The sequence below is a fragment of the Sceloporus occidentalis genome, unplaced genomic scaffold (assembly GCF_023333645.1).
Source record: "Sceloporus occidentalis isolate IW3139 unplaced genomic scaffold, rSceOcc1.0.p SCAF_1, whole genome shotgun sequence".
In the NCBI taxonomy this organism is placed as follows: domain Eukaryota; kingdom Metazoa; phylum Chordata; class Lepidosauria; order Squamata; family Phrynosomatidae; genus Sceloporus; species Sceloporus occidentalis.
The window spans coordinates 24,017,599-24,039,788 of NW_028316981.1; the positions used below are offsets into that span (position 1 = coordinate 24,017,599).

The window sequence follows — 22,190 nt, forward strand, 5'->3', positions numbered from 1 at the left end:
CAAGCACAGCCCTAAATTCCAAGGATTCCCATTGGGAATCTGCTATTTTCCTCCCATGTGAGCAAAAGGCTCTTTCACTCACTTTCTCTGTGCAAGTTTTGGTAAAGACTTTGACCTCTTGTTATATACTTCAGCTTTTCCTGCTTCTTGAGTTTTACATTGAATATGGACATGAATTGCTGAGATGCAGAAGGGAAGAATGGCTTAAGGAGCAGTTGAAAGGGTTTGCTAACTTTGCCCATTTTCTATTGCAAACAACTACATAGTAGTTTGAACACTGGATTGCGACTCTCAAGATCAGGGTTTGGTTCACTGCTTCAGCTTAAAATTTCACTGGGTGACCTTGGGCAAGTCATACTCTCTCAGCTTTGGGATGGCAATGGCAAACCCCCTCTGAATAAACCTGCCAAGAAAACCCTATGACTGGTTTGATTTAAGGTTGCCATAAATAAAAAAATGACTTGAAGGCATATAATAACAGTGTACATATACACCATCCTTCACTCATCAGAGACCTTGATTCCAACAAGTTTCTTGTTACATGCCTTGTCCATTTTGTACCCCATGCACAAGAATAGAGCGGCACACATAGCTGCTTGTCTTCACAAGAACCCTGTAAATTATGATAGGCTGATTGGTCTGTGATAACTCAGTCACCTCCTGGGCCTGAGCTGGGAACAAGGTATCAATCCCATGCCTCTCTGGACTGATTTCTGCATCTTTTATTGCATTACCTAGTGCTTGTTAAATTTTGCCAATAACTGGAGGAATAAATTAAAGATTTTTGCTCCAAAATGCTGCTTAGGTACTCCACTGGCTTTTGAAATTCTTGTACATGTTATCCACCTGCTTCCATACATATTTCCTCAGTTTGAAGGTCTAGGTCAACTGTTTTCCCTTTCCCTTTCTGCTTTCCTTAACAAAAGGGAGGAATTGATATTCTCAGGAAACTGAATTCTGATTTCTTATTTGTATGGTTCTGTTGGTATCCAAGGTGGTGTATCAAAAAGAAGAGGACAGGTCCCTACCCAAACTAGTGTGCAATCTAAAGCCTAGGGAACAACAGAAAAATGGGAAGGAAGGGTGGGCAAGGAAATAATATTTTGGAATGTGTAACTGCTGTCTTGTATCCTTTAATTGAAATCCATGCTATTGTAGGGCAGTGATTCCCAACCTTGGATCCCCAAATGTTGTTGACTTCCTAGAATCCTAGACTTTGGGCTGTGCTGGCTGGTGAAGATGGGCTTTGTAGTTCCACATAATCTGAGGGCTCAGGTTGAGGAGTCACTCTCACAAGGCATGGGAACTACAGTGTTGTGTTGACAGTATTGATGGCAAAGGTGAGAAAGAAGCAAAAGGTATCCTGCAGGTATTCTGGGAAGCAGTTGCAACTGTAAGCATTCAGGGCACCAACTTTGCCTCATGGTGGAGCCAGTTCTGCGTGGAAGCCTCTCTTAGCAGCTCCACACAATCCCAGCCTCATGAACAACAGGGGGAAAGATAGGCCTAAATACCCTAAAAACAACAGATCTTATCTCATCTTGGAAACTAAGCAAGGTGAGACCTGGTTAGTATATGGGTGAGAGAACACCAATGAACACCAGGTGCTATAGGCTGTATCTCAGAGGAAGGAATTTGCAAAACCACCTCTTGAATTTTCCTTGTCTAAGAAAACCCAAATTAATGGGTTGCCATAAATTGACAGGCATCTTGAAGGTACATAGACAAAAACACAGGGGAGGGAAATATACTGCCATGGTCCCCAGTACTGCCCAACTGTTTTTCCTCCCTACAGCAAACAGTGGGAAATTCTGCATTGGGAAAGGTGAGTTAAACATCTAAGAACAGGACAGGACAGGATCAAGAGACATTGTAGAAGCTGTAGAGCTCTTAGAGCTTGGAAGATTTCCCCCTTAACTGGGCTCCTGCACTTTCGATATGCAATATAGTGGGCCCTTGGTATCCGCTGAGGTTTGGTTTCAGGCCCCCTCCCATGGATACCAAAATCGGTGGATGCTTGAGTCCCATTATATACAGTGGGGTAGTGAAATGGTGACCCTTATAGAAAATAGCAAATCAAGGTTTGCTTTTAGGAATGTATATATATTTTTGGAATATTTTCAAGCTGTGGATGGTTGAATCCATGGATAAAAAATCTGTGGCTATGGAGGACCAACGGTACAATGAATATCAGGTACTGTGGGTGGTGACTTGAAGATGTGTGCAGACACACAGACACAAACAAGCATTCAAAAGGTGGTGCTTTCTGCCATTTTTTAACCTGCATGCCAGGGGGGTGGGGGGAGGAAACTGCACCTAGTGAATTTTCAGGATGTTACTAAACCACTCTTCCTTCAATTGGAAATCAGAAAGCAAGAGCAAAATCCCCTAAGCCATCCCTTTCTTTTGATTATCCCTTTCCATCCTCAACAGACCTTTTACATATCTCTCCCACACTGAAGAAAAAAGAGGTCAGTTTCAGGAAACCTCTTGGTCATAACCATGAACAAACTCTGGCTACAAAGAGCTCTATTTAGAAATCCAAGGCCGCTGTTACAAAGCAGCGGAGCCTACTAAAGTTTTTAAGGCTTGGTTTTATTACTATGGCATACGCCAATTTCCTAATGCTTCCTAGAAATAAATTTGACATCCCCTCAAGGGCTCTAATTATTAATTTAACAGTGGCTTTCTTTTGAACTTTGCTACACTTTGGGCTCCGAGGAAACTGGAAACAATTGCCTGTAAAAACTTGTCCGGAAGCTTTCTTTACTGATCCGGGCTGGAAGAAGGGTGTGCATGAGCTGTTTCTTTAGGCTAGTAAAGTCCTAATAGCTTTGTGACTACTATTAGCCAAGGCCAAAGAATGTCCTTCTTGTTAGCAGTTTGCTCTCCAAAGGGCCCTACTCTGGCTCTGGACAGAGACCTTGATTCTGGTCTTCCAGCAAAACCCAGGGCCAGAAAAAGGAATCCCTACAGAGTCTTGGAAGAGGGCTGTGGTCTTGCCTCTTGTTTGGCTCAGCAGCTTTGCAAAGAAAACCCAAAAAGGACTATAGAAAATGATGAAAGAGCTCTCTGGTTCCCAGGTGCCTGTAATGAGGAAACTAATTTCCATGTTTAATTTGGGAGATCAAGCTGGACGGGGGACTTTTTGTGGCTGCTGGAAAGCTGCCTGATCCCTGGAAGGTATTCAAGCATCTCCTCTGTGCCTTCCGATAGAAACCAATCTTTCTGTGCTAGCCAAGGGTTTGTAGCCAAGAGAGTCCTCCCTAGTACCAGCTTACATTTATCTTGTGAACCAGCAGGGGGGATCGCTGGCGCAAAGCCAGCAGCAGCACATTTCTCAAATTAGAGCACACACACAAACACACATCCCAACCCTGCAACATTATTATTATTAACCTTTATTTATAAAGCGCTGTAAACGTCTTGCCATTTTCACAGAGCTTGTTGGTACTACAGTTATAAGTAACATGGCTACTGTGATGCAGAGGGAGGAGGTTAATAAGGATGCAACGAAGGTACATTTTGAAAGTACAACAACAAGTAGGAAGAACTGTGCTTGGGAGTAATTCATATTTTCTGGCTGCTTATATACAAACACACACACACATAGTAGAATTCAGAGGCATAGCCATGTTAGTCTGGAATATTAGTATACAAAGGGATCTTGTATCACTTTGAAAAGCACACCATTAGCCTCAAAGGTGCTATATTTTATAAGATATTTTCAAAAGTGACATTTTTCAAGTTCCATCAGTTGTAAGGTGTGTTTTTAAAGTAACAAAGTAACATGCATCACAATAGGAAATGCACTTTACTTGAGCATTGTAACATGTTACTTCCAATTTTTCCAATATTAGCAACTGTGTTTATTGGGACAGGTGTCTTTGCAACACATTATGTAGCAAATTACTTTTTAAAAGTCACTCCCCAGACTCTGAATTGTAATAGTTATCTCAATAGTTACCTCAAAAAGCATGCTACGAAGCATAGGGTCTGCTGAATTGTGTGCAAGTGTGTATATCATGTAGTTCTTAAAGACATTTGAGTCCAGGAAAGAAGAAAATGGTGAAAATTGTACTTGTAACAGGTAATTAATATCTGGAAGTCATGGTATCTGACCCAGCAAACCAGGTCACCACTTTCACCTCCAACGTAAGTTCTGCCAGTTCAGAAGTGTATGAGAGAAATCCCAGCGTTTCCATGCCATTAAAATCTGCACCTGTAGAATCTCTGCTTATCAAGTAATTGTTAAAAGTGTCAGAGGAGAAGAACAATTCACAAACATAGCTGAAACTAATTTAATTATTGTAGGGACTAATAAGGGTTAGGCAGTAACTGGAGGGGCAGTCAAATGTGTAGACTCCTTACCTGACTTCTAAGTGGGGACAGTCCAATGGAGAAACAGTGTAATGTAATGGTTGGAGCACTGAGCTGCAACTCTGGAGACCAGAGTTTCATTCCCTACTCTGCCATAAAAACCCACTGGATAACCTTGGGTGAGTCGCACATGCTCAGCCCCAGAAAACCCCATGGTAGGTTCACCTTAGGGCTGCCATAAGCTAGAAGCAACTTGAAGGCACACAACAACAACAGTCCTAAGAAGGGAGTACCATGTTTTCCCTAAAGTAGTGTGGTCATATATAAACAAAGACCAGGCTCCTGTGCAGAAGAGGAAATTTCAGCCAGTTTTGCAGCTTGGGAAATGTCCACTTCTATCTACACAGCTATTAAAGGCAGATAAGCCCAATCCTCCTTTACATCTGGTCACTCCTATATTTAAAGGGAAATACAATACTATAAAACATTATTTCTGAACTACTGTTTTATATTTTTAAGATGTGAGCTGAAGTATTTCCAAGGTTAAACCATACATGTACAGTATACTTCTATGTTCAAGACCTTTATTTCTTGCATTGTTCACGTTTTTTTTCCTCATTAACTGCAGCTAGGGTTGCCAAGTTTTATAATTTGCTCCTGCACCTCTGGCAGCAGCTTTATCTGCAGTTATTTGCATGTTGCTGCTGATGTTGTAAAAGCATCTTCTGTTTTTAAACACAAGTGAACAGGCCATTTGGGTGCCATTTCTCTTCACTTACTATATGTTACTCTATATTACTTCACTTACTGGGATGTGATGTTAAGACACTGACTCTGATGATTGCAAGATTGGCAATTTGAAGCCCAAGTGCTGCATGACAGAGCGAGTTCCCGTCACTAGTCCCACCTTCTGCCAACCTAGCAGTTTGAAAGCATGTAAAAATGTAAGTAGATAAATAGGCACCACTTTGGTGGGAAGGCAACAGCTTTTTGTACAGTCATGCTGACCACATAATCACAGTCATCATTGACAATGCTGGCTCTTCGGCTTAGTAACTTAGATGAGCACTGGTCCCTACAGTTTGATGCAACTTGAGAACCTTGTCAAAGGGGAAACCTTTATCTTTACCTTTAATATATGTGTACCGTGCCTCCTTCAGTGGGCTCCAGCCTCCAGAGGACTTAAAAAGTCTCCCCTTCCCTGCAAACCTAACTTTAATCTTACAATAACCCTATGAGGTGAGCCCAACCACTGTTGAACACATGCCAATACACTCACATCTTTGTTGTTGTGTGCCTTCAAATCATTTCCAACTTATGGCAACCTTTAAGTGAACCTTTCATAGGGTCTTTTGGGGATGAGAGTGTGTGACTCATCCAGTGGGTTTCTGTGGCCAAGTAAGGAATCAAACCCAGTCTCCAATTTATAATCCAGCGCTTAAATTACTACACCACGCTGGCTCTCCACCTATACTGCATAATAAATCTAGTTTGAGACTGCTTTAATTGCCATGGCTCCATGCTATGGAATGCTGGGATCTGTAGTTTTGTGAGCTATTTAGCCTTCTCAGAGTGCTCTGGTGCCACAACAAATTACAAAATCCAGTATTCCATAGGATGGAGCCATGGCATTCAAACCATTGTCAAACTGCATTAATTCTGCAGTGTGGCAGCAGCCTCAGTTGGCACCCCTGCTTCAAAGCAGGCACACGCAGAGCCCTGGAGCTGCACATTCCTCCATTTTCTTAGCCCTTTCTGCTTCTCTTAGCCACTCGGTATGCTCTCCTCTCCCACTGCTGCTCCTTTTCTCAGCCCTTGCAGTCCTCTCTTGGGTTAAGCTGTATTCTGGGCCCAGGCAGCCTGGCAGCCTGTGAATGGCATACACTGTTTGGGAATGAATGCTCTGAGCTGTGACAGACAGGCCCTTGCTCTCAGTGAAAGCCCTGTCTTTACGCTGCTCTAAAGACATGGAACATACAAACACAGTTCTCCACTCCAGACCGAGATTGGGACAGGAAGAAAAGACTACTTTTTTCCAACCTTTCTTTTTAATGGATTTTCCCCCCTTCCCCTCCCCTCCCTGTCCTTTAAATGAAGCTTGCAAGAAAACTCTGTACCAGGCTGAATGGGCTGCAGGCAAGGATTGGCTCCAGAAGAGAGGTACAAAGGGGATTAGTGTTTAAAAGTCATGAATGGATCAGAGCAAGGCAAGAAGTGTGTTTTTGGCTCCGTCTCCTAGTTACCAGCTTGGGATTTGGGTGGGAGAAAACTCTGCCTGAGTTTGAGAAGCAGTCTGGGAGCAGAGAAAATGTTTGTGTGACCGTGGCAGGCAGAAGAAAGTCCTTCCCTGTGAGATCAGTATGTGTAACTTGGATCTCTTTTTCGCTATGGAAAGCCAGAAAAGCGCTTTCAGTGCCTTTCCCCTTTCACTTGTTTCCTTGGCATACCAAACTGTGATGGACACCTCTGGATTTACAACCCTATTTTCCCTAAACTTATCCCACACAATATAGTTGACTTGAGATGTGGAGTGCTTCCCTATGGAAAGATTCTACAGATAGCCATCATTCCCTCCTTATGTTATTTCTTTATTGTTCTGGTAACAAAAAGACTAAAGTTGCAGTGGGAAAAGATGGAACAGTTGGAAATAGGAGAGAGCAATGGAGTACCTTCCAACTATCCTGATTTGGCAAGGACAGCTTGAATTAATTCTCTGTCATCCTACTTTTCAGCTGCTTTTAAAATGTCCCAGTTTCTCTCTTTTTCTCCCACTTCTCCCCCTTGTCCTCAATTTTACATCAATTCCTTACATCAGTTGGTACAATTTGAGTTGAATTCAGTGGATGGAGAGGAGAGGAAGCAATAGAATCCTGTACCTCCTGGTACACTCTGGACAAAGCAAACTGCTGCAGCATTTCCTGACTTGTATGCTCTTCCTCAGTAATAACTCTTGCCATCTTGACCACATTACAATGCTGCTTGGGCACATGTCCTGGTTTTCATCTGTTAAATGCCAGAGGATAAGCATGGATTGGACTGGACCTTCTGCAAATTTCCATGATAAAAGCTTCATCTGGAAGCACCTAAGGACTTGTTAAGAGATAAGCAGTGTAATCTGTCTGGATTCTATTCTATTAATTCTTTCCCCTCCATATCTTCAGCAGGAATGTGTCTTAGACCATAAAGTCATTAGAGTTCCTGCTTTCAAGGAACACCTTTTGACATGTTGTCTCCTGGGGAGTTTCTGAATATTGAAAAAGGTTCTGAGGAAAATGGAATGATACACGTGGAGTTTGTCCAAGGCAATGAGTTTATGTATTCAATAAAGGTGAAGAAAAATCCCCATTTCTTTTGGGGACGGGGGAGATTTAAAGTGTTGCAAGGCATATGTGAGAAGGAGAGACGTGATCCATGGCAAGCTCAAAACTCTTTTCATCAGCAGCTAAACTGGTGGCCATATCTTCTCACCTTGAATCACCTCTGAAAAGAATGTTATGTCACCCCATACTATACATCTGAGGAAAATGTAAAGCCGAATGTTCTTTAAGAACTTTGCCTCAGAGAACTTTTTGTCCAGCTAAGATGGGCTGGGATTTGCTATTGTCCAGTATAAACTGAGGTTGCTCTCTGCAATGCATGTTACAGGTGAGATTATTCATAGCAGATACACCTTTCTTAGTGATCACCTAAGTAAGCTTTTGATTCGAGGAACTGTTACCTTTCCTACATAGTTTGAAAACAACTGTTTCAAATAATTGTATCCTAAAGGAGTTGTTCTGCCAGAGGTTTTGGACTTCAGCTCTCAGATTCCCTTGCCATTGGGCATGCTAGCTGTGACTTTAAGAGTAAAAATCATATCTATCTATCTATCTATCTATCTATCTATCTATCTATCTAGGGGCTAGACAATGCAGCTGTTAGGTGGATTAGTAATTGATTGACTGGCCAAACTCAAAGAGGGTGCTCAGCAATGTCTCCTCTTCATCTTGGAGAGAAATAACCAGTGGGGTGCCATAGGGATCTGTCCTGGGCCCAGTGCTATTCAACATCTTTATCAATGATTTGGATGTAGGAACAGGGGGCATGCTTATCAAATTTGCAGTTGACAGCAAATTAGGTGGAGTAGCTAATATCCCAGAGAGGAGGAAAATTCACAACAACCTTAATAGAAAGCTGGGCCTAAACTAACAAAATGAACTTCAACAGGGAGAAATGTAAGCTATGGCACTTAGGGCAAAAAAATTAAATGCATAGAAATAGGATGGGGGACACCTGGCATAACAACAGGAGTCCTAGTAGACCACAACTTGAACATGAGTCAGTAGTGTGATGCAGCAGCTAAAAAGGCCAATACGATTCTAGGCTACATCAATAGGAGTATAGCGTCTAAATCAAGGGAAGTAATAGTGCCACTCTATGGTGGTTTGGTCAGGCCTCACCTGGAATACTGTCTCCAGTTCTGGGTGCCACAATTCAAAAATGATGTTGACAAGCTAGAGCGTGTCCAGAGGAGGGTTACCAGAATGGTGAAAGGTCTGGAAACATGCCCTATGAGGAGAGACAGGGAGCTGGGTTTGTTTGGGCTGGAGAAATGACAGTTAAGAGGTGATATGATAGCACTGTTTAAGTAGCTGAAGGAATGTCATTTTGAGGAGGGAGCAAGCTTGTTTTCTGCTGCTTCAGCGAATAAGACCCAAAACAATCTACAGGAAAAGAGATTCCACCTCAACATTAGGAGGAACTTCCTGACAGTAAGAGCTGTTTGACAGTGGAACACACTCCCAAGGAGTGTGCTGGAGTCTCCTTCTTTGGAGACTGGATGGCCATCTGTTGGGAATGCTTTGATTGTGAGTTCCTGCATGGCATATTCTACCTGGATTATTTTCACCATCTGAATAACCCCTTGGTGGCAAATAACACCACCACAAAACAAGCTAAATGGTTTCTATAATTGTGATAGTGGGTCTCAGCCTTTGTTTCTCCAAAGATAGATCGAACATAGAATCATAGAGTTGGAAGAGAGCACAAGGGCCATCCAGTCCTATTCCCCCATCAAGTGGACTGAACAATGCATGGCCCAAAGCCCAGTTCTGGTGTAAGCAGACCAGATGATGTATGGTCTGCTCAGCACCAGAACTGGTTTTCACCCCCCTCACTGCAAGGTATTTAATGATCTGGGACCCTCCATTCTGAATCGAGGGGTCTGAAAAGCTTCCCACTGAGCTGTTCATTTCATCTGCCATTACTGCCTGTTGCTCGCTCTTAAGTCAGAACGAGTTGCCCAGCCATGTGATCATCAGTGGGCACCTCATTCTGATCTCAGAGTGAAGCGACCTGTAGAAGTCAGAATGAAGACCTGTGGACCTGCTTGCTGTGTCCCCTGTGTGGTGAACAGGACCCCAGTGTGGTGAGCTTCCCAGCTTCAAAATGGAGATATGGGGCAGAGCTGGAGCTGCTTTGCTTCCCTTCCCAGTAGGCCCAGGCAAAGGCCAACTGCTATAATCTCTCCTACTTGTGTGTTCTTCTTCATTAGTAACTCCTGCCATTTTGCCTCACTGCATTTTTGCCTCATTATTAACTTTTGCCATTTTCCTTTGTGACCACACTCTGGGATTGCTTGGCCACACATGTCCAGGTTTTCATCTGTGAAATATTGGAGGGTATGGTATGACACTGCTAGTCAGAGCAATATAAGATGTCTCTTTCCTCCCAATCCTTTTAAGACAGAACCCATCCCTGTGGCACAGACTTTGTACAGATTTCTGTAGTCCAAAATAAGCAACTTTCCAAAGCTTTTCATGCAGGTATGTATGGCAGGTTATAGACAAATTTGATGAATGGAGAGAGAGATGGTCAGGTTTCAGTACCTTCATAGCTTATTGAACAAAAGACTGAAAGATAGTACAGGTATGGCACACGGGAATATTTGTAGTTCCTAAAAGATTCCAAAATGACAAAAAGGCCAGTTAAAACAAGACTGCCCTGGAAAGCTTACAGCCTCTAATTCAAGCCATAACTCAAACCTTGTTTTAAGCTAGAAATAAGGGCCCATTGTTTATCATTGGGGATGAACTAGAACTGACTGCCAAGAGAGTGATGAATTTTCCAATCCTTGCAGCCTTGGAATCAAGGTTGGATGTTTCAGGCAAACACAGTGCAATGGGTTTCATAGAGTAAGTACTGGTAGAAATAACAAATGCCTCACATAAGACGGAAAGTCAGGCTCAAAAATCTTAAATCGGTTGTTCAAAGAGATATGATATGAAGCAGGTTTGAATGGTATCTTCCAGCTTGGCATTGGGAGCGTTTTGAGTTTAACAGAGTTGTTTATGAGGGAAAGGGCTACCTTTTTGTTGTTGTGTGCCTCCAAGTAGCTTCTAACTTATAGCAATCCTAAGGCAAACCTAGTGGCCTAAATATCCTGAAGGGACCAGATGCTGTCTGATCTTGGAAGGTAAGTAATGTCAGCTTTGGTTAGTAATTGTGTAGGAGACTGACAATGAATGCCAGATGCTGTAGGCTACGTTTCAGAGAAAGGAACTGCCAAGATTTTCTTGCCTAAGAAAACCCTATGAAATGCATGGGGTCGCCATAAGTTGAAAGGCAACTTTAAGGTACACTACACCTAACACAGGGGTTTCTTGGCAAGATTTATTCAGAGGAGGTTTGCCTTTGACTTCCTCTGAGGCTGAGAGAGTGTGACCTGCCCAGGGTCACCCAGTGGATTTCCATGGCCAAGCAGCAATTTGTAACCTGGTCTCCAGGGTCGTATTCCAATGTTCAAATGACTATCCTATGCTGGGGGTGTAAAGCAGCACCTACTGCACCATTAAATAGATTCCAGACATGTGGAAGATTATAAAAGGGAAATCATGGCATGAAGTTGCCAACAGAGTTTGTTATGCTCCCTCTCCTCAGGGAATTTTGAGAACTTTCAGAACAAAGACAGGACCATGAGCTACCATACTGCACTTGAATTGAGACTTTACTTATGCTCTCTTGCTCATGATTCCTGAGGTTGGTGGTCCGAGAACATTATCACACCAGCCTGCTGTCCCGCCACAATTGTGCTAGTTTAAGAATCATACTGGTTTGGTATCATTTTTATCACACTTTCCCTCACAACAGCACTTTGGCAATTCATGATGATGTGATCTGCTTTTCATACTGTCAAACACATACCGTATTTTAATCTGTGAAATGTTGGAGGATATGTGGCTCTCATTTCAGTGGAGGGGTGAAACTACTCCAGTTTCTCATCCAAACCTTAAAGAAATTATCCAAAGTGATGAACTTATTTGAGGAATATGGTTCAGTATCTTGAATCACTTTTTTAAACTGTGGACTAAACCATGAAGCATGTACAGGATCACTTCAGTTCAGAAAACCCAAGCTTCAATAGTATAACAGAAATGCTGTATTCAGAAAGCAAAAGATGTTCATAGCAGATGTACGTTATCACGGATGAAGTAGCACTAGTTATACAATACAGTAAAAGTACATAGCAATCCAAACTTTTTAGCAGACTTTCACCCTATTCACTCCAAAATCAAAATATTCTTAAACCTTACACTTCCAAGGGTTGCTCCTCCTTTCTTCCCTATTCTAGCTGTTCTCACAGGACTGATCTTGAGGCTCCCTGTGCGATCTCAACTCCCCACACATCTGCCCAAGCCATTAATAGTAAACAACCAGCATCATCAGTAATACAGCACTATCATTCAGTATTGTAAAATATTACAAGCACGCCAAAAACCTATAAGTAGCAAGCATGACAGGAAATCTGAGGAACTCTGATCCTGACAAAAACAGAGATTTCTTATCCCTCTTCCCAAACGACAGGTTCCAAGAATCTTTGTGGAAAGCCAGTAATGTTACATTTGTGTTTGTAATGCATTTGGCTCTCTTTATTCATGGATTTTTTTTATCCACGGATTCAAGCATCCATGGCTTGAAAACATTTTTAAATGTATAAATTCCAAATAGAAAACCTTGATTTGGCCGTTTTATATAAAGGATATAATTTTGCTATGCCATTGTATTTAATGGGACTGGAGCATCCATGGATTTTGTTATCCATGGAGGGTCCTGGAACCAAATCCCAGTGGATACCAAGGGCCCACTGTACAGATACTACATATACCATTACATGCATACCTCAGTTAACAAAGCCTCTGACAAAGAAGCTCCTTTCTACAAGGTCTTCTGTCAGTGATGCTTTGTTTTAGATTTCCTGCATGGCAGGGGATTGGACTGGATGGCCCTTAAAGTCTCTTCCAACTCTATGGATTCTATGATTCTGTCTAGGGGGACCCCCCCCCCTGCAGCATTAGTACTGGGAGGATGGTAGAAAGCTGGAGAAAGAAAGAAATCCAGTAGGTGTCCTTGGGCATGTCACGCACTCTCAGCCTCAGAAAACCCCATGATTGAGTTGCTATAAGTCAAAAATGCACGCAACAACAAAGAAGGAACAATAAAGAAGGAATCTCAGCAGGTGCTGCTTGTTACTGGTTACCTGTTGAAATTCTCTTGTCTACACGGGCATAGTGATTTGAGTGTAGGACTAAGGACATTATCAGAATGGGGAGGGGACAGGATGGGACGTGACATCATTCTCCTGTACTTGTCCTGTCCTTGTCCCATCCTTTCCACATGATCATAGGAAGGACTTTCAGGAGGCGTTGTGCTTATCCAGACATTATCCCATCCGGAAAGCACGAGTGACAGTGATCATGTGAAATACTTTCAGATGACGTCACACTGATCCTGTCATTGTCTCATCATTGTCCCATCATTGAAGTGCATTGCCCAGCATTTTGCCTTAACAGGAGTTCCCATTATTGCAGTGCCACATCAATGACAGGATAATGACAGGATCAGCACTATGATCTGAAAACCTTTCGCTTGATCACTGTCACAGGTGGGATAAGGACAGGGGAGTGATCCCAATCCTGTCCCATCTGTGTGTGATAATCTCCTATGATTCTGGAGACCAGGATTAGATTCCCAGCTCAACCATTAAACCTACTGTGTGATCTTCAGCAAATCACACTCTCTTAGCCTCAGGGGAAGGCAATGGCAAACCTCCTCTGAACAAATCTTGCCAAGAAAACCCCATGATAGGTTCACTTTTGGGTCAGCATAACTCTGAAAGCGACTTGAAGGCACACAGCAACAAATATAACCCTGAAAGGTACAAATGCTCTCTCCAGTTTTCAGTCTGGCAACCCAAAGTCATTATAGGCCCATTCCCAGTCCTGTGTGCCATGGCACAGGTCTCATGACCTCTTGGTCCTTTGAATCTGATCCACACTGGTCACCTGCTGGGGATGGGAATGAGAATCGGTTTTATTGGCTTCTCAGCAAGCTGAATTTAGAACCTTAATTTGATTTCTCTCTGTAGCAGCAGATGTCATGTTAAATTTTTACCTTGAGCTCTAGGTCTGTTATTTGCCAAGGCTGACGGAGTTGGCTTTGATCTCTCTCCTTTTGAAAGGAGCCAACTTTACACTTCTCTATTGGCTAAGAGGAGGGAAGGGAGTGGGAGGAAAGAGACCTCCTGCTTTGTTTCCATTGTGGACAGGAGGCGAAGAAGAGAGAGCAGAGGGGGTTGGGTTGGGTCTCAATGTATTACTTCAGGTCTCATGGTAACAGCTGCTACCTAAATACAGCCTTAGGGGGTGGCGGGGTCTGGGGGCCAGAGGCAGAAAGTGAAAGAGAGAGAAGGGACCACCGAGATTTGATGCTTGCTAATGATTGAAGTGGTTCCATCCAAGAAGAAATGTCTGCATACAAGCCACATTACTGCACACTGGCTTCCCTTTCCTGTGGGCTCTTCCTTGTGTGTGGATGAATAGGGACTAGCCCTGTTTTGTGCATCACGTTTGCCGGAGTCAGCAGAAAATGTCTGCAGAGAGGGAGAAGCTGGAAATGGAGGTGTTGTGGGGATTTCTTCCTTCCCTGTTATCTGGTGTAGGAGGGCAGCAGGGCATGGCTCGTGGGAGGAGGCATTGGCCTTTTGTCTGTTGTCAGCTCTGAAAGGCCCTCAAGCATTTTGGAAAATATAGCACGTGCACTAACATACCCTTGAACAGAAGCAGGGTCTGGCCTGGAGTGCCACAGGGCTCTCCTAGGCCCAGCATGGTTCAGCATTTTAATATGTGGCAGGGATGAGAGGGGAGGAGGAAGGCTGATCACATTAGCAGATGACAGAATGTGGGGAGGGAAGCCAACAGCCTAAACAGACAGGATCGGAGATTCAAAATGGATAGTGATGGCCCAGAACACTGAGCTGAAACCAGCTAGATGAAATGCAAGAGTCAAATGCAAAATCTTTCATTTAGACTGAAACAGTGAAAGCAATGAGAACAAGATGAGGGAGATGCAGACTACAAATGCATTTGTTGTACAGTCAGCCCTCTGTATCCACTGATTCCTTATCCATGGATTTAACCACCAATGGTTTGAAAATATTTAAACATATATATAAATTCCAGAAAACAAACCTTGATTTTGCTATTTTATATAACAGACATAATTTAACTATGCCTTTGTATTTAATGGAAAATTGACAACGATTTGGCCTTTTTAGTGATTGGTAGTAATATTGCTGTTGTTTTACTGACAGTATTTTTACATAATATTGTATTTTGTATTGTATTGTGGTTTTTATTCTTTGCTGTAATCCCGCCTCGATCCGCAGGGAGAGGAAGGAAATACAATTATTATTATTATTATTATTATTATTATTAATTTCTGCAGTGCAGATGCAGCCCATGTAAGGACCAAACAGAAGTCAGGTTAGCAGCATAGCTTTCATTTTTGTCTGGCTGCTTTGTACACTATTGTGGCAATGTAGAATTGGTGGTGTAGTTATCTTCCATATTATGGGGAGAACCACATCTCACTTTTAAAGTACACAATTGACATTAGATTTCCAGGCACCTCTAGTCAAAAGAAGGAGGCAGAAGGTGATAAGAAAGACCTACCAACACCTAAGTCCATAGAAAATGTCTGCTAGCCAAAGTAGAATATATTGAGATGGATGGAAGACTGTCAACAAATGCCAGGTGTTTTTGGCTATATTTCAGAGGAAGGAACTGGCAAAACCACTTCTGAGTATTCCTGCCAAAGAAAACCCTATGAAATTAATGGGGTCTGCATAAGCTGACAGGTGACTTGAAGGCACATACACACATAGAAAAATAGACTGGCTGAGCACAAGGCCACTTGCTGTGTTAACAAGAAGCCTGGCCATTATAAAACTTTTATTCAGTACCTAAAAGAATCTTAATCCACTGAAGCTTCTATCAGTAAAATTGTAATGAAAGTGTGTGTGTTTGTGTGTGTGGTGTGTGCCTTCAAGTCATTCCAGACTTATGATGACCTCTCATCCTCTAATAAATAAAATAAATATTTTTTTTATTTCTATCCCACTTTTTGCCAGCCATACAAAGCGGTGTATGGTGGTATCCTCTTATGGTGAACCTCTCATAAGGTTTTCTTGGCAAGATTTATTCAGAGGAACTTTGCCATTACCTTCCTCTGAGGATGAGAGAGTTTCACTTTGCCATGTTCACCCAGTGGGTTTCAGTTGTCAAGTGAGGATTTGAACCATCATCTTTTGGTGACATTGGCTCTGAAAGCGGATTGCTCATAAAGAAGCTACCAGTGTAATTTGTGGCTGCAATTAATTGTGCTCCAGGGAGAAGGTAAGAGCTATTCCATTCAGGAAAGCTTATTGCTTGGTGCTTTAAATCGTCTCCAGCCTCCTGAGCTGCAGCCAGGATGCAGGATGGAGGCGGGAATGATCACACACTAAATTTCTGCCGAATTGCCAGCTGCCATCAGCCTGGGCCCCAGCCAGGTCCAAACCGTGTTCCACCAGAACTTTTTAGAAGTCAGAAAGCTTTCTGACTTCTAAAAAGTGCCGGCAGAGTGTGGCTTGGACCTGGGCTGATGGCAGCTGGCACTTCGGTGGCGATTTAGTGTGCAATAATCCCCACCTATATCCCGTGTCCCGGCTGCAGCCTGGGAGGCTGGAGCCAATTTAAAATGCCAAGCGACAAGCTCCTAATTCTAGTCTGTGTTCCCTTGAATTCTTGTAAAATAGGAGTAAAGATATCATGGAATGATATGAGCAGCTCATGACCATATTCAGCTGCATTTTATATTACACTCTGTGTGTGTTGCGTGCTGAAGCCTAGTGTTTAAAAGGAAAGACAGAGAAAGAAAATAACACTGGGTTTGCCCCAAATTTGGCCTTGTTTCTTAAATCTATGAACAATGCAAAAATCATGTGGGTCAGTTCATTTGTGGCGGGGTTGCTTTTGGACAGCACTGTTGAAGAAAAATAAAGATAAGCGTAATAAAAACTTGCCAGAATCTATTCTTAGCAGTCAGACGCAGCCTGCTTTCTGTCTTGCAAGAATCCAGGCCTGCTCTAGAGATAGAGCTTCATATCACTGGAAGAATCAACCATGTCGTATGCTGGACAAGCTGTTTAGATTCTGGTGCCAATTTCCCTTGCCTAAGCAGATTTGATTTTAATAGCCACTAATACAGAAGGAGGAGGAGTTGCCAAGAGGTAGAAATATGCAAAATAATTTACCAGTTATAGTGGTAGTTGTAAAAATAACAATAAAACTGATAATAGTGTGATTTAGGATCTCAGGGCCTGGCCCCTGGTTCTCAAAAGTGGAGAAATCTCATGGTGAGACTTCTGCTTTGAAAAGTATGTGTTCATATCTTTTTCTAATTTGTTAAACTTCACTTTTAAAGATACAGGTTGAGCCTTCCTTATCTAGAATTCTGGATAATATTCCAAAATCCAAAATATTCCAAAATCCAAAACTTTTTTCATGGGTCCTGAGATAGTGGCACCTTTGCTTTCTGATGGTTCAGCGTACACATACTTTGTTTCATGCCTATTTTAAAAAATATTGTGTATAAAATTACCTTCAGATGCAAATGAAACACACATGAAATTTATGTTTAGATTTGGGTCTCATCTTAAAGATATCTCATTATGTATATATATGCAAATATTGGTACATATTCTAAAATCCAAACAAATCAGAAATTCCAAACACCTCTGATCCCAAGCATTTCATATAAGGGAGACTTAACTTGTATATGAATGGTATATTCCATGCAGCTATGATTGCTTCCTAAGGTATCATGCTTTCTGACAGTGGTTCCCAAACTCTGGTGCTCCAAGTGTTTTGGACTTCAATTCCCAGAATCTTCAATCATTGGGCAAGGTGGCTGAGGCTTCTGGGAACTGTAGAGGACCAGAGTTTGGGCACCACTGCTTTAAGATGTCACCAGAGGTTGTGGCTTATAACATCAGCCTTGTAAAGTCACCAGGCCCCATCCTAGCTACGTCTCAGGTTTGGATGCTGAAATCTTGGGGTCTGGGATACTCCTGAGTAGGCAACCCTATATGTCCATGTGTCTAATCATCTATACTGTTGAACTATAATCACCACTTTAGAATGGAGACTGCAGGCAAGAGATAAGAAGAAGATTAGGAATGGGAAGGGCAGCCACAAAAGAACTACCATATATACTCAACTATAAGTTGACCTCATGTATAAGTTGAGGGCAAGTTTTTGGTCCAAAATTATGGATTTTGCTATGACCCGTGGATAAGTCGAGGGTAAAACCTAGGGGCATATAGCAAAGGATCTAAAGGATGAAGCAAAGCAAAACAATGTCAAAGAATTTTCCAAATTCCAGCCGACATAACTCTTTGTGCTTACTCTTAAGGGTGGATAAATGAGAGAGTAGAGGGAGTCAGTGCTTCCAGGACAGATTATCCCCATGCTTTTCACCAGGAGATGGTTCCTTCTTTTAAATAAGACTAAAGATATAATATTTATATTGACCCATGGATAAGCTGACTCGGAATTTTTGGATCAATTTTTGACCTAAATTTCTAGACTTATACATGAGTACATTCATTAGACCAGGTATTAAAGAGTAAAGATATACAACTGAGCACTACAGTTAACATCATTCAACCCATGGTATTCCTCTTCACTATGGATGTGAGAGTTGGACAGTGAAAAAAAGCAGATAAAAAGAAAATCAACTCACTTGAGATGTGGTGGAGAAGAGTGCTGAGAATACCATGGACGGCCAAAAGAAACAAATGGATTCTTGAACAAATTGAGCCTGAAATATCCCTAGAAGCCAAGATGATCAAATTGAGGCTGTCATATTTGGAAAACATAATGAGAAGGCAGGACTCATTAGAAAAGACAATAATGCTGGGAAAGGTAGAGGATAGTAGAAAGCACCCGGATGGATAGATTCAATTAGGGAGGTCAGGGCATGAATCTATAAGAATTAAGCAGAGCAATGGAAGACAGGGAATCTTAGTGATGTCTCATCCACAGCGTCGCCATGAGTTGAGGTCGACTGAAGGGCAGTTAACAACAAATGCCATTAGTCGTTTAGAAAAAAATAAGGAAGCTCTTAACAATGTTAGTGATTCCCCATGATTTGATAGGCGTATATAAAATTGTTTTTGGGGAGCTGAGCCCTGACTCCATGCATTTAAGGAACATGTGAGAGAGGTTATGGGGCTGCGTGGGTTGGTTTTGTGTGGAATAAAGGCCACCCTCCCCATTGGTGCACAGCAAGTGTGAGAAAGTGCACTGTCCTCAGGCCACCAAATTCATGTAGAGATCCTCTATGTGCAGGGGTGGGATTATAATTGGGCAAGGATCCCTCCTCACATGGAGAACGTCAACATATGTACTGTGGTACACTCTTAGAGAACCCCTTCTCCGATGTGCTCAGCATGCAAACGGTAGAAAGAGAGACCACCACATATAGCTAGGAGTGTGGTTAAATCATGCACTGCCACTCCCAACATCTCACCTCACCAGCTCCTTTGATCTTTTAATGGCTGGCTGGTGGGTGTGAAGGAAGGGAGGAAAACAGATGGCAGAGAGACAGAGAGGTTGGCAGAAAGCAAGGGAGAAGATGGTGGGACAAAGAGAGAGATAAGGTGTGGTCTGACTAGGGTTGCCAGATTAGCATCATCCCAGGTTGTGAGATGCCAGAGCCCAAATTAGATGCCTAGGGAGAATCCCTTGTGATGTCACCAGGGACAACCCCTGACAATGTCTTTAAATACCAATCATAGTTCTTCAGTATATTCCATTCAAATAAAAAATACCAGGTGTAACAAATGAATATACAGGAATCCCCATTTTTTCATGCTTCACTTTTTTGACGCTTGCAAAGTACAAATAAGTTCCATTAATTCGATGACGGTCCACTCTTCTGCCAGTTCTTCTTGCCTACAAGGTTCACGTGGGACTGCTTGCATACACACATACACACACATGGTGCCAAGGCTTGTCTATGAAAAGAGCTGCCCCCTCCTTGAATTAATGGAACTTGTCTGTGTAATTTGCAAGTGTGGATTGAGAGCAAGCTTGCATCAGTTCTTTTTCCTATGGAGGCTTGTTTTGGATTGCTCTTTTGTGCACTGCTTGCAAAGAGAGCTGGGGAAAGGGGAAGCACCAAGTTGAATGTGGAGGCTTGGCACCTTTCCCTCCTCTCAGTTCACTATGCAAGCAGCATATGCATGCACACATGCAAGCAGTCCAAAATAAACCTCCATAGCAATACAAAGCAAGAGCTGCTTGGTGCTTCCCCACCCTCCCACATTCAGTCTGTGGTGCTTCTGAGATTGTGGGCAGTGCATCTCTTACAGTATCACTGTACACTATTTGTGGCTACAATACTGTGCACTATGACAGAGCTATGGCCCTCCAGACCTTGTTGTATAGTAAATCCCATATTTTTTACTATTGTCTTTGCTAGCTATCTAAAGCTGATGGGAAGTGCAGTCAAATAACATTCCAAAGACCACATGTTCCCTGTACCTGCATTTGGTTTAAGATTAAGCTTTTCTCTCTGATTCTTTCTGGAATGCTATTTTTCTGCACCCAAGGGGGGACTACTTTTTTTTTTTGTTTTTTTTAGTAAGGATCAGCATTCAGTCTGTGAGCCTGTACTTGCAGTCTGGAGTGGTACAGCTTACCACCTCATCTGCCATTTACAGGAACGAGTGTGTGGTCTTCTCCTTGAGTGGCACTTCTCTGAATGCACTTTTGAAAGGTTAATAATTAAAATGTCAGGGCATGTAAGATGCAATGGAATGATGATTAACTCATCTGGTGGGCTAAACTTTTTACACTTTCCTATTCTATTTCCCAACTGGCCTGCCATATGGTAGGTGCTAGAAGGCAGTGCTGTAAAAGTGGGGAAAAGGAGGGAGGGAAGGAAGGAGAAAAGATTGGTCTATTTTGTACTTTGCAGTCATTCTCTGTAGATAAGGCTTTGCACAGTTTCTCCCCTGGGCTATGATCTTGTTGCTTTCATCCTAAATGTGTGCATCCTGTCACTGTAAAGGTGTGATTTACCAATGTGAAGACATGCTCCTCATGGCAAGAGTACTCCTCCGGGGGCATCCTCACCATATGCCCTAATTATATGGCATTGTTAGCGCTTTGAGGTTTTGCTTGGACTTTGGGTAGAGTTTGGAATGTGACTTTTAAAAAATCAATTAGTTACAATTACAGCCCTAAGGCCTCCCAAGTAGGTACTGTATTTGTCATGAGAATTACAGTTTTTAAAAAGGTGATTCCTTACTTTCCTGTTTCTCAAAAGTAACTAAAATATATCTGAACAGTACATTTAAAATATACCTAAAACTGCAGTGGTCAGACTTAGTCAAGGAAACCACAGCCCCAGTGACATCACTAGGTTTGGCGTCACCCGATGTGGTAACTCATGGTGTCACCCCCCATCATTGACTTCCTCCCATACCACACCATACAAAATCCTTAATAATATTGTTTGTATTGATGTTACCCGTAAATCGTAATCCCCATATATCTCTGAATGTAAGAACAACAGTTGTGACATAAACAATAGCAAAATTAAAATGATACCTTGGACAACTTTAATCTATTTGCATAGGTCAGTGTGGTCAAAGTGAAAATTTGGTGAAATGTGATTTTTTTAAAGAAAAAAAATTAAATTAAGTTTTTTTAGAAATTTAAAAAAATGTAAAAACTCAAGCCTCTCCTCCCACTAAGCCTTACCCCACTCACATGATCACTTTAGCATTTTAAAGGGACACAGGTGAATGCCATAGCCCATTCCTGCCCAAAGACAGATATTTGGGGAGCAGTGATGTCACCCCTTCTTAGGGTGTCACCTGGTGCAGTCTGCACCCCCTGCACTCCCCCCAGTGATGCCACTGAGCAGAGTATCCTGATAAAATCCTTTCTCTTAAAGGGTTTGTATCCCCAGAATCAGAACTTGAACTTCCCTTAATATATATCTGTTTTAATTACTTCCTTTAATATGTGTTTTAATTACCTCCGAAAATATGAATGCTAAAAACCTTTGTAGTACAAAACCCCACACTTCTCATCCATTTCATAGATAAAGCTGGTGAGAACATGAGATGGGCTCTTGTTGGTGGCTGCCCCTAAATTTAGGAACTTCCTTCCTAGGGAGGCAAACATGGCTCCCTTCTTGTAGGTGGGCCTTCCATTGGCAGGTGATGACTTTTTATTGTGACAGGTTTTTAAGGGAAGGGCTTTGAAGAAGGTGCAGTAGTGTTTTAACTGAAGTGCTTTTTATAACGTTTAAGTATATTATTTAAGTGATTTAATATCCTTAATAGTTTAATTTTATTTTAATGTTTTATTTTGTATGTTTTAACTATGATAGTCATTTTTATTTGTAAGCAGCCTTGAATCCCAGCTTTGGGGGGACAAAAGGAAGGGTGTAAGCAAAGATGATGGTGGGGTGCTGACAATACTGTAGTCTCAACA

At 42.2% G+C, this 22,190-nt stretch overlaps 1 protein-coding gene across 1 annotated transcript in view; it reads left to right on the forward strand.

The window, feature by feature from the left end:
- Window positions 1-7,893: 7,893 nt before the first annotated feature.
- Window positions 7,894-22,190, forward strand: part of LOC149321215 (plexin-B1-like) — a 221,080-nt gene continuing 206,783 nt past the window's right edge. Inside the window, exon 1 of the mRNA XM_089517440.1 lies at window positions 7,894-7,965. The gene's annotated coding sequence lies outside the window, so the exon portion shown is untranslated. The remainder of the gene's footprint in view (window positions 7,966-22,190) is intronic.